The sequence below is a fragment of the Populus alba genome, chromosome 1 (genome assembly GCF_005239225.2).
Source record: "Populus alba chromosome 1, ASM523922v2, whole genome shotgun sequence".
Lineage (NCBI taxonomy): Eukaryota > Viridiplantae > Streptophyta > Magnoliopsida > Malpighiales > Salicaceae > Populus > Populus alba.
Window position 1 is genome coordinate 24807448 of NC_133284.1, and position 13494 is coordinate 24820941.

Below are 13494 nucleotides of genomic sequence, written 5' to 3' on the forward strand. Positions count from 1 at the left end.
TGTCGCACCCGACATCACGGCGGCCTTAAAAATTATAAAATCTTTGGAAAGAATGGATTTCTGGCATCCTGTTCTTTAATGTGTATATTCTTTGTTTAAGGAGTCGCCACCTAGAATTATGGTCACTAGGAACCCTAACTGGTCAACAAAAATTCTATGGTTCGGGACTGGTTATGTAAAAGGAAAGATATTATCACCCCTTAAACGTTCTGCCCGAGGCAGACTGCATTGCTGATTTTATCTTAAATTGCTAAAAATTTATTATTTTATGTTATGATGATTTGCTCATAATATTCATGACTTTGTCGCTAGTGAATATTCAACTACGGATACTTCAAACTCTGACGTTGGTATATATTACCTAGTTATAAAACAAAATAAATTTAAATCCATATTTTTATATTCCTGACTCTAGTAATAGTGAATAAATAAATAAAATAAATTTATTTTTTACGCATGGACATTCCTTTTTTTATTTTTCTAGTTAAATAAAATAAAATACAATGAAAGAATAATATAAATTTAAACCGGTATTTTTTATTCCTGACTCTGACGTCAGTGAATAAACCAATAAATTTATATTGTTTTTTATTCATGCATATATATTTTTTATTTTTTATTTTTTTAACATTTTTTATTTTTTTTTAATAATTTTTTTTAGTTTGGCCCAGCTCAGCCCATTAGCCCAGCCAGCCCCGTTGGGCTCCCGTGCGTTAGCGCACGCGTGTTGCTGCGCTGAGCAAGTGAATGGCACTTGCAATAACGCGAGGAAGAAGAAGAAGTCGCTTACCTGGTCTGCTGGAGGCGAAGGCGCGCGGTTGCTGATCAACCAGCCATTTTCTTGCTTTCCCTGCCTTTGAGTTTATTCCTCTGTTTTTGTTTCGTTTGGTGATACTCCCTTCTGCAAGTTCACTCCCTTTCTGTTTTCGTCTTCCCCTCTGATTTCCCCTGTTTATGTTTTCTTCGTCTCCTTCTGTTATTCCTCTTCCTCTGTTTTCTTATTCCTTTCTATTTGCTCTCTTGTGTTTTTTCTTGCACAGACGAAGACAATGGCAGGGCTGATCTGTGACTCTCCTATGCCTTTTTCTCCTTCTCTGTGTTTTTTTTTTTTTTTGGTTTATGCTCCTTTTCTTTTCTGTGATTTGCTCTGTTTTTGGATTGATTTCTCCCCCTCTGGTGTGGTTCCCCTTTTAATCAATCCATGAGCGGGATCGTGGGCAAGAGATCGTGGTGTCGTGGCCATGAGTTGCCGGATTTTTCCCTGTTGAATCGGTCTGGTCCATGCGAAACGGAAGGGATGGTGAACAGTGGGATCAAAACGGCGTCATTTGGCATGAAAAAAATGACAGATTATGGATTGGTCCTTTTCTGTTTGAAATGTATCAATTGGGTCCCTTAATCAATAAATTTTTAATTTTACCCTTGGATTAATTTCAATTAAGTCCCTGAATTTATTTAATTAATTAAATCAAAGTTTAATTAAGTCCACAAACTTATTAATTCTTCTAATTTCATTAATTAAACTAATCCAAATTTTAATTAAATTTCTAAACTTATTAATTCTTCAATTTCTGACCAATTTACTCTCAAATCTAATAATTTCATCTATAAACTTTGAATTTATGTTGTTTTGACCTCATTCTCAAATATATTTTTATCCATTCATTTTTGTATTATTTATTCAAAAATTGAGTTATGACAAATGTGGGTCCGGCTACAAGGTCATGTCATAAAAGTGTTATAATTAAATAGATTAATTAAAAAGAAAAAAAAAAGAAAAAAAAACCAACAGAAAGAAAAGAAATTAATGAAGAAAAAGAAAAAAAATCTAAAATAACTAAGTTAACCCTTCAAACCAGGTTAACTTGTCAAACCTGTGATTCGCGTCTTGAAAGTTTGATAACTAAATAGAAAAAAAAATTACGGGTTAACCTAGAATTAACTGGGGTTAACTTGTCAAGTTCGGGATACGTGTTATGAAAGTTTGATAATTAAATAGAAAGAAATTTAACATTAACAAACTAAACTAAAAAAAAATTAATTAAAAAGAAAAAAGCTAAAAAAAATAAATTCCGGGTTAACTTGTCAAACCAGGTTACCCGTCAAACTCAGGATTCATGTCATGAAATTCTGATAACTAAATAAATAAAAAATTAATATTAAGAAACTAAATTAAACAAAAAAAAATTCATTAAAAGAAAAAACACAAAGAATAAAGCAAAAAAAAAACCTCATAAAGGTATAAAAAAAAAAAATAAATAAATAAAAACAGGAAAAAAAACTTAAAATGGAAAAAAAAAAAAAGATAGCTCAATGTTTCACTATAGACTGCACTGTGCAGTGATAAGTAATAGAAACTAAATATATGATGCAGAAAATATTTCATGACGGAAAAAAATGTTGTGTTGGTGATAAAAAAAACTTAGAGACTGAACAAAATGATTTGTAGTATGTCACAGTGTTTTGTGAGGAAAAATACAGAGCTTTTACCACATGATTTAACTTTTTTGTTAATAAAAAGTAAAAAAAATTACAAAGCTAAATTCTCTACCAACTTAATATTAAAAAAAAAACAACAAAGATAATTTTAGAATGAAAAACCCTTGAGGAAAAACATTGTAGCAATTGACAATGTTTTGTAAGAAAAAACTACAGTGCTTTTCCCAATAAAAAAAATAAAAAACCATTTAGAGAAAATATTGTAGCAATCCACAATGTTTTGTGAGAAAACTAAAATGATTTCCCCATATGATTTAGCTTTCTTGTAATTATAATTCTTAACCAACTCAATATTAAAAAAAAATAAAAATCGACAAAGATAATTTTGGAAAAAAACATAAAAAAATCATATGGGAAAACATTGCAACAATTCACAATGTTTTAAAGAAAAAATATTACAAAGCTAAATTTTTAATCAGCTCAATATTTTTTTAAAAATTTGACAGAGACAATTTTAGAAAAAAAAAATAACAAAAAAAAACACAAAAAAAGAGAAAAAATCATGTTGGAAACACTGTAGCAATTCACAGTGTTTTGTGATGAAAGCTACAGTATTTCCCACATGATTTAGCCTTATTTGTAATGACTTATAATTGTAATTCTCAAACAGCTCAATATTAAAAAAAAATTGATAAAGATAATTTTAAAAAAATTATAAGGAAAAAAAAAAACCATGTGGAGAGATTGTAGCAATCCACAATGTTTTGTGAGGAACGTTACAGTGCTTTCGTCATATGATTAAGCTTTATTACAAAGTTAAATTCTAACCAACTCAATATTAAAAAAAAAAAAATGAAGATAATTTTGGAATAAAATATTACAAAAAATAAAAACAAAAGAAACTAGAAAAAAACCATGTGAGAAAAAACTGTATTAATCCATAGTGTTTTGTGAGGAAAAACTTGTAATTACAATTCTTAACAAGCTTAATATTTTAAAAAATAAAATTGATAAAGATAATTTTAGAAAAAAAAATATAACAAAACAGAAAAAACCATATGAGAAAAAACACTATAGCAATTCACAGTAATTTACGAGGAAAGTTACAGTGCTTTCCTCATATATTGTAACGGTAATTTTTAACCAGCTCAATATTAAAAAATAAAATAAAAAAAATAATTTCAAAAAAAATAATTAAAAAAAAACTATGCAGAGAAATACTGTAGCAATCAACAATGTTTTAAAGAAAAAAAAATTACATAACTAAATTCTCAATCAACTTAATATTAAAAAAAAAATCAACAAATATAATTTTGAAAAATAAAAAAAAATAAAATAGAAAAATTATGTGGAAAAACACCGTATAAATCCACAATATTTTAAAAGAAAAAAATTATAAAATAAAATTTCCCCCACCCTTTAGTTATATGTATAATTAGTATAATTATAATATAATTTTATATTGTTGGTGTGATAGGCATCACAAAAAAGAAAAAAAAAAATCAATTAGCTAATTTATATTGTTGGATGAATCATTGCACGATATTACTTCTACTGCAGGTTTTAAAAGAAGAGAGAAAAAAAAAAAAAGGAATTCTATCCTTGACCTTGGTTAGAATTAGAATTCTGATTTGAGTAGTTCTTATTTTAATCTTCATTTGGGAAATTTTTGTTCAACAGATGATTGGTGTATATTAACTTTGGGTGCTTTTGAAGCATAGCTGTTTTAGCCGGCTTCCTTGTAACACATAATCTCCTACCTGTTACAACATCGCTATTATGGAGAATCATTTCCATCTGGATCTGAAGATCAAGCATTCCAAAATGCTTGTGCCCTGGGATTTCTGAGCTCGGAACAAGCTTTGGCATATTATGCACAGTTGATCACAGATATCAAGAAGAACCCGTCGGCAGAAGACTGCCCAGTTTTTGTGGGTGGAGAATCTTATGGTGGGAGCAAGTCAAACTTCAAGGTTAACATTAAAACAATGTTGAATTCTTACTAACCTTTTCCTGATAATTTTTTTAATGCTTGCCTCGTGGTTTCGTCTAAAATATCCTCATGTTACCATCGCTGCTCTGGCATCGTCGGCTCCACAGATGCATACCATGTTGTGGTGACCAGAGATTTTAAGGTAATAAATTGCTTAGAGTTTATTTTTTTTAATTTTTTTTATGGTCTGATCACTTGAATAACGTACTTTAATGCTACCCTGGTGGTGCAGGAAACTAGTGAGAGTTGTTACAATACTATAAGAAATTCTTGGTCAGAAATTGATAGAATTGCCTCTGAAGCAAATGGTCTTGTTGCCCTTGGCAATATCTTCAGTTCTTGCAAGTAATTCACTATAACAGCTTCTTTATTCTTTCAAACTTCAATTTCCCAGCTTTACATGTCCAATGCATAACAAATTGTTTTTGTTTCTGGTCTCTTTCAATGATTAAGCCCTTTGAACTCATCGCAAGAGCTTAAGGACTACCTCGAATTGATGTTTATGATCTCAGCTCAATTCCACAATCCTCCAGATTTTTTTTTCGAAAATATGTGCAATGCCATTGATGGAGCCCCTGAAGGAACCAGAATTCTTGTCAGAACTGCTGCTGGTCTCAATGCCAGTATTTTTGGAAATCAGTCATGTCATGATGTATATCAATTTAAAAAAGGGAAACTGGCATGGCCATGGCAGGTATTCTTAAAGCATAGTGTTCTCTTATGTAAATGGATTCTTCATCACCATGTTCAAGTTTATTAGTCATTCAATTTCGATGTTTTCTCTAAAATGCATTAGCTTTTAAGTTACAATAATGTCTTATTTTGGAGGATAATTTCTTGTCGTGAATATGGCCAGTATGTCTTTCGGACACGCACAGAGATTGTAATGCCAATGGGGACTGGTGGTAACGATACAATGTTTCAAGCAGCTCCTTTTAATCTCACTGAATATACGGAAACATGCATAGAAGTTTTTGGTATTGCTCCAAGGCCTTTGGATCCCAATAGCATTTGGTGCCCATGTAAGTTCCTCTTAATATTTGTTCTTTCTGTCTTTTCTTTTTGGATAAACTCTCTCTGTTCCTGCTTCCTGTCATTCAGAGAAGAACTATGGCTGATTCAAGATATGCAACCTATTTGGTTTGTTACCGTGACTGTTTCAAAGAGAAAGCTTATGTTCTATTATGCAGGACATAAATCTGCACTCAAGAAATTTTGCAAGCAACATCATCTTCTCCAATGGACAGTGCTGGAGGTTAAAGACCATGATTTCTGGATCTCGTTTACTGATGTTAATTTCCTCATATGAACATTTTATTTTTCTACTTCATTAATTTTCTTTCTTGTATTTCCTCGACTTGCAGTGTTTTGGAGGACATATCAGACACTGTTGTTGCTGTGCATACCGAACAAGGTACTTCTGTCGACTGAAATCGTTCGAGTTCTAAGCTTACTTTTTCAAGATTCTAAGGTAATTAAGTGCCCATTTCTTGGATCTTGTAACTGCAACACCAAATGATCCTGACTGGTTGGTTGCACAGCGAGACAAAGAGATAATAATCATTGCCTCTTGGATCGCCGAGTACAATGCTATACTGGCCACTAGAACTGGCAACAGCATTGGCTAACAGTCTAAATTTTGGTTTTTCTTCAAGGGACCAGTATATAGATGAACCACCACATTGGAACTGTAATAATACAAATAACAGAATCAAAATTCACAGTTACTTCAAACTCCATGAGTTCTAGACTGGGACGTTCCTAAACTCAGTTGGCGCAAAACAGTAGCCTAAACCTAGATGCTTTTCTTCTGTACTGAAACTATATTATATTAAATATTCATCTCAACCTAATAGTTTAAGTTATTAAGTAAGATTTCAAGATATGATTTATATTATTTTCTAACACACATTCTCAAGTAAAAATTCTTTAAATTTTAAACTTGTACGGACTCGCATTACTTTATTCTTAATTTTTTTTTCAAATAAATAAGGATTGTAAGATTCAAATTAGTGATAATTTAATCATCAAAGCTTTGATATTATATTAAAAATTTAATTCAACTCAATAGCTTAAGCTGCTAAGTAAAATCCCAAAATATAATTTAATACAACTCAAAAGATATGTGTTTTTCCCTTAAAAATCCATCGATTACTATGCTAAATTGTGCTTGAATTCTCCGAAGTTTGTAGCCAGAAGATTTATATCATGGTGATATATGATTAGTCCTTCATGAAAAGTAACCTTTTGCCATAATAATTAATTTGGAAAGGTTGTTTAAATTCCAAGTCTTCTTCATCCATATACATAATTGGATATTGTTCATTAATCACTGTTCTAATCTGCATAATTATTTATACAATTACGATTTGGCTCCTAACTGTGATTCCATCTATCCTTTAGCTTCCTGCATTGCTGAGTGCACCATGAGAGCTTTTTATGTTAAGAATCTACTGAAACAGGATTTTGGGTCTTCAATCCAAACGAATTCTCGAATAATTTGTGGGCATATGACCGAGGGGCCATGAAATTGGCCATCTTTTCATGGACAATGTACCTACAAAATTGTCATTTATCAGACAAAATCAATGAAATACACTGAGCTGAAAATAATGAAAATAACAACAAAGAAAATGAGACATTCCACGTATGTTCTTGATCTTTGTCTCTTTCAACCATGCCTATCAACCACCTTTCTCACCTTGTAATATGCTTCGTATTAAAATAATTTTTGTAATTAAAAAACAAATTGTTTTATAAAAAATATTTTTAGTTTTGTATTTATATATATTTAGTCAAAAGTATGGTTCAAATTGATGTTAAATAAAAAGTAATTTAATGTGTTTGGTTAAAAATATTTTTTGAATTAAGGTTATAAAATAACTAAAAAAGATATATATTAATATTAATGGTTTTTAATTTAAATATTGTAGATTTAACTACTGTTATTACATTATGAAATAATCAATACTTTATATAAATTATTTTTTTATTGTTCCATTAAATTATCTGCAATTTCATCACGTACGAACCGACAAGGACTACAATTTTTATAGTTTTTTGAATGTGTAACAAAATAAGATAAAATATTATCAGTAACAAAATTATGATTACAATCAAATTCTACATATGCTATGCTATCATGTGATCTCCTTCTAATTTATGTAGTGTCATTGAATAATGTTAAATAGTAGTTTTTTTGGATAAAACACAATTAAAAATAAAAAAATTGAATTTTTTTTACTGAGTCGGTTCTAGTCCAATACATTTAGATTCAGATCAGACCCGGTCCAACCAAGAACAATGAAGATATTATCCATGGTTCATGTGAACTGTGCATAGTGAAATTTACTCTGCACTTCCCGTGAAGCAACTTAGAACTGTTTCTAATTCATATGTGTTTTCAATGTAAAATTAACTAGAGCCCATAAATAATAAACAAATTTTTATATTTTATCAAATTATGTATTTTTTGTGATTTATTTCAAAAACAAAAACAACCATAGAAACAAACATCCTCTTAATTTGCAATCTGTTTAGAGCATAAAAGGAAGTCTCTGTGCTGTTATTTGAGGAAACAGTCTAATCCTTGTTCTTGTAAATGAAGATTGTACAAGTTAAAAATGGCCAACGTTGGCTTTATATATATTTGGGAGGCCTGCAAGTCTAATATCAGGATATGTCTCTCTAACTTAAAAGAGGGAGACGGCAGAAAATAGAAAATATAAAAAATACAATATGAAGTGTTACCTATCTTTTTTTAGTTCCCACACAAAAAATTATTTCGGAATGGATAAGTACATAAATTTACTTAAAAAATATCCAAAAAATATATAAACTTTTATATCATTATTATCACTTCAAACCAAATATATAAGTTTTTAATTGATAATTAATATGTTATTGAGAAATTAGGAAAATAAATTGAATTTTTATGGAATGAAAACTGTAAAGATGAACTTGTTAGTGAACAAACAAAAAAAATAATTCATTACAACTAATTTGATTATTTTTCTTATTTCTTAGATTGGATTTTGAAATCATAATAATTTTATTAAAATATTTTAAAAACTTCAAACTGATATAATAAAGGAATTTGATTTTGATTAATACACAAACTAATTAAAAAATACCACTAACTATTGAATCAAGAAAAAACATTTCCTAGGATAATTGAATAAGGAGATGCTAGAAAGGGTCCGGATTCAAATTCAATCACCCACTCTTTTTTTAATTTTTTTTTCCCCAAAAACTTACTATAAAAGAGTAAAAATTGATTTGATGATTAAGAAAACATGTTTTTTTCTCAGTTTTCAAATTTTGAAATTAAAAGAAATTCCTGTGAATATATAAATAACGTGATGAGAAAATTTAATTCCAATTAAAACACAAAAAATCACTTCTAACTATTGAATCCAGAAAAATAAAAGTCTCCACGATAATTGAATAAGTTAATATTAGAGATGGTTTATTTTAAATTCAAGTAGCATTTAATATTGTGATTATAATTATTTTTGTTTAAAAATATATTAAAATAATTTTTTTTATTTTTTTTAAATTTATTATTGATGTCATTGTTCTAAAAACAAAAAAAAATTAATTTAAAACAAAAAAAAAATAACTTTTTTCAAAAGCCACCAAAAAAATCATTGCCTCATGCAGCTATGGTTACAGATGTCGTCCTTCTTTAATCAAAAGCTAAATTGGTCAATATTTAGTATTATATATTGTGTATCCAATTATAAACAAATCGGGTCCTTAGCTCAGTGGTAGAGCATTTGACTGCAGATCAAGAGGTCACCGGTTCGAACCCGGTAGGGCCCTATTTTCTCTCCCCGCTTTTGATGAAAATGTTTTGAACCCAAATTTAGTCCTTGTATTTGTGTCAATATATATGTCAAGTCATTCCCTGTAAAATATTTTTGTCAAATTCACTCCATATCACTCACATCTCTTCAATTCAATCCAATTTAACTAAATTGTAAATAAGCTATGAAGAATTTACCCTATATAGTAATCTGGTAACTTTCCTTTATTTATTCATGTATTTGTTTTTTCCCTGCAGCTATGTGAGTACAAAAACTGAAAAAATCAAATTAAAAAAAAAATCAATTAAAATTTTAAAAAAAACTAACAGGTTCTATAAGTCTAAAACTGAAAAATCAAACCGAACTCAAACTAAAAAAATCAAACCGAATCCAAACAAGAAAAAAAATCAAGTCAACCAGGAAAAAACTGAGCCAAATAAAAAAATAGAGCTAAACCGGTTTTTGTCCTAAAAAACTAAACCGATCGGTTTAAACCAGTTTTGATTTTTAAAAAAAAATTTAATTTAATTATCTTTTTTTTTTTGAGAAAAAACCAAACAAGAAAATTACCCCTTCTTGCAGCTACAAACTTAACGAAACAGCTATTTCCATATGAGCATTTCGATCTTCACATATAGCCCTTGGATTACGAGAGAAGTTGGTTTTCATCTCTCTAGAATTCATGATAATTATTGTACGCTTGAAAAAAGGATTAATTGTTTCACATGTGGTCCTCAATAAAAAATAAAAAATAAAAAAAGGAAAAGAAGGAGCTAGAAGGTTATTAATGCAGTGGAAGAATATATTTTGTAGCTTATCCTTAAAGCTGGAAAAGAGATGCTTGTGTCTTTGGAATGGAATACACTGATTTACAATAAGCTTTATTTTGGACCACACTTTTTTTTTAATTAATATAAATTTATACGTATCTTAATTAATTTCATAAGTTTTAAAATTAATTATCATATAAATTTCTAACGATAATCATATTAATAATTCCAGAACTTGAATATAAAATTACAAGAAAAATCAAACTCTTTAATTTCAATCTTTTATTATTAATCACCTACTAAATAGTTTATTTTGGACCACAATTGATTATGATTGCAGATGTGTGTAGCTTTTCCAGAAGGATTTCTAGTGCACGCAGCCAAAAGCCATCATAATTTATGTGATTAACGAGAGTTCGTCCATTCATATCATATGGTCCACAATTGCTATCATAATTCTTGGAAGAATTATCGATGCCATTCTTCATATGTAATTGAAATTAAAGAATTTATAAAAACCTACCAAATACTTTGACGAAGACTAAATTATTGCTTGGGCCAATTTTATTTTATTTTTATATAAAAAAAACACCCTTGTATTTATTTGGTGTATTTATAGAAATTCAATAAATTCTCTTGGAGAAAATATATCTTTTTTAATTACGGGACCATGCCTGATTGTGTGACACAATGTACTTCTAGGCTTCATGATTTATGTGACCCAGACGCCACTCATGACTATGTAGTGCACTCTTTCCAACATTCGATGATTATTCTCGCGCATGCTAGCTACTTCTATATATATATATAATGTTGGAAATTCTCGCGCATGCTAGCTACTTCTATATATATATATATGCTGCCCTCCATAGCATATATAGATTTTTTTACATGTGGTATGTTGTGGGTTAATTAATTTTTTAAAAAAGAATTTAGGTCTTGTTAATATATATATATATAGATCCACGTGAGTAACCAGTAAAAATATAAATTGACTATTATTTTACTATAACAACATCAAAAACCCGGTGTGACACGACGACTGGTCTAAAAAAATCTAGTCGCAACCCGTTAACTATTTATTTTACTAAAATGATGTTATTTTGATTTTAAAAATATTTAACCTGAGCGACCTGGTGACCCAGTCAAAACTTAGAATTGTTATTTGGTTTTTCCTTATTATTTTTTAATTGAAATTTTTTATCTATTAAATTTGATTCTCATTCTTTTGATTGTTACTTATTTTATTTGAAATAATTTATGAAATGTTAATTATTATTATTATTTTAATTTCTTCATCTTTTAATTTTTTTATTTTTTAGATTTGATCTCTATTATTTTGATTATTATTTATTTTATTTGATATAATTTATGAAATTATATTTTTTTAATTTTATTTTTATTCAACTTTTTAATTTGTAAGATTTGTTCCTTATTATTTTAATACACTTGAAAAAAATAAAACATTAATAAATTATTTTCTAGCTCATTTTTCATGACATAACCAAACATTGAAAAATATTTTTTAAATTATTTTTCATTACATTATCAAATATCAAAAAATAATTTATTTTTTCTGAATTTATTTTAAAAAAATTATTTTCCAACAAATAAACATAAACTTAATAATAAATGAAAGAGAAAGAGAGGTGAAAAGGACTGCCACGAGCATAGTGAGAAAACCGGTCACAAACAAGAAACAGTGTGCCCAAAACATCTTGGAGGAACGTAACATTTATTAAATCAATGTTGATATACTTTTTTTATTAAAAAAAAAACAAAAAAAATAATCAAATATAACTTTTTTTTGTAGATTTTTTTTAAAGAAAGGAATGACACTAATGTTAATATGCTTCAAGCCGAGATTAATTTTATACCTTTTAAGTAGAACTAGCATATTGGATCTATCCTATGCTACGAGTTAGAGTAAATATTTTTTTTAAAGCATGAAAAAAAGAATTTAGGTATTGTTAACACACTTATTTGAAAATGAAATAGATTTTAACAATGAATGTAAAATTAACTAAATAATAAATAATATTTTAATATAATATTGAGATGAAAATACATTAAATTTAATGTCTTTCACATTGATCCTTTATTTTTTAATTTCATCATCTCTTAAAAAAAAAAAAAAAAGAAGAAGAAGTGATTGGCTATTAATTTAGGCCTAAAAGGGTTTAATTGTGCAAAACAAAAGATTGAAGATCAAATTGAAAATTTTAAAAAAATCATTATTCTAATCCAAAATGATTTGTGAGAGAGTGAATAGTAAATAAATGCATAGTAAAATCACCACCTTTTTAGTTTATTTTAATAGTCTATATTTTTTATAATTCTTTTAATGATTTTTTTATTCATCACCCCCCATTCATTTTAATTATTTAACATTTGGTTGAATTTGATTTCTATTATTGTAGCCTCAAATAAACATCCCAATATTTAATTTGTGCTTAAGTTTACAAACATTTATTTTATTATTGTATAATTAAACAAAAAATAGTTTAATTTTTTTTTTAAAATTTAGTGGATTCCATTATCCAGATGATGAATTGGACGGGTTAAGATGCAAAACCCGGATCAATATAATATATCAGCATCTCAATATTTTAAAAAAGATCACTTTTATTTTACTTTTTTAAAGGCAAATCATATTTTTTTTAGTTGTCCGGGTTATCTTTAAATCTGTCATGACAACTAAGTTACATTGAAGTAACTTTCATGTAATTTAATTTTAAACTCGAGTGAGAAAAAAAAACTAAATTAGAAGATTTCTAGTTGTTAACTCCTGAAATAAAATTTAATAATACAATAAAATCAATTTTTTATTAATGTTAAAAAACTTTGATTAGCACGACCAGTAAACTAGTGAAACCTGTAAAATCAGCCACCCGGGTCTACCATGTTCTGTGGTCTCAGGTTCAAACCCCAGGTTGCTCATATGATGGCCACTGGAGGCTTACATGGTCGTTAACTTCAGGGCCCGTGGGATTAGTCGAGGTGCGCGCAAGCTGGCCCGGACACCCACGTTAAAAAAAAAAAAAAAAAAAAAGGTATTGAATATGGATCACAAAATACCTTAATTGATGTGATACATCGATTTTTCCAAAACGGTATCCATACTATCTTTGAACAAAAACACGGTTTTTACAAAACATTTTATTTTTTAATTTTTCCAAACAAAATCCTGGCAACTCATTATTTATCAACTTGATGCTTGACCTGGTGTTGGTCAATATCTACAGCCATCCATCCATGACCGCAAAGTAATGCCTTCTACTGTGCAATCAAAGGGGCAAAGATCCAATCAGCCTCCTGCTGTTATCGACACTTTTTTAAAGGATTTAGAGCATGATACTAATTGTTAAAATATTTTTTATTATAAAATATATTAAAATAATTTTTAACATCAATATATTAAAATGATATAAAAACATTAAACAACAAAATAAAAATAATTTTTTTTTAATTTTCCGACAGTAGT

General features: G+C 28.4%; 1 long non-coding RNA gene and 1 other non-coding gene across 3 annotated transcripts; both read left to right on the plus strand.

Moving 5' to 3' along the window:
* Window positions 1-4028: 4028 nt before the first annotated feature.
* On the plus strand, window positions 4029-6273 carry LOC118046930 (uncharacterized). 2 transcript variants are annotated; one of them, XR_004687257.2, is made up of 4 exons: window positions 4030-4574; window positions 4665-5454; window positions 5623-5687; window positions 5797-6273. It is a non-coding gene; the product is annotated as an uncharacterized lncRNA (long non-coding RNA). The 2 variants fall into 2 exon arrangements; XR_012169333.1 differs by having other exon boundaries at window positions 4029-4574; window positions 4665-5687.
* A 2911-nt stretch (window positions 6274-9184) lies between these two features.
* TRNAC-GCA (transfer RNA cysteine (anticodon GCA)) lies at window positions 9185-9256 on the plus strand. The gene has a single exon. It is a non-coding gene; the product is annotated as a tRNA-Cys (tRNA).
* The last annotated feature ends 4238 nt before the right edge of the window (window positions 9257-13494 follow it).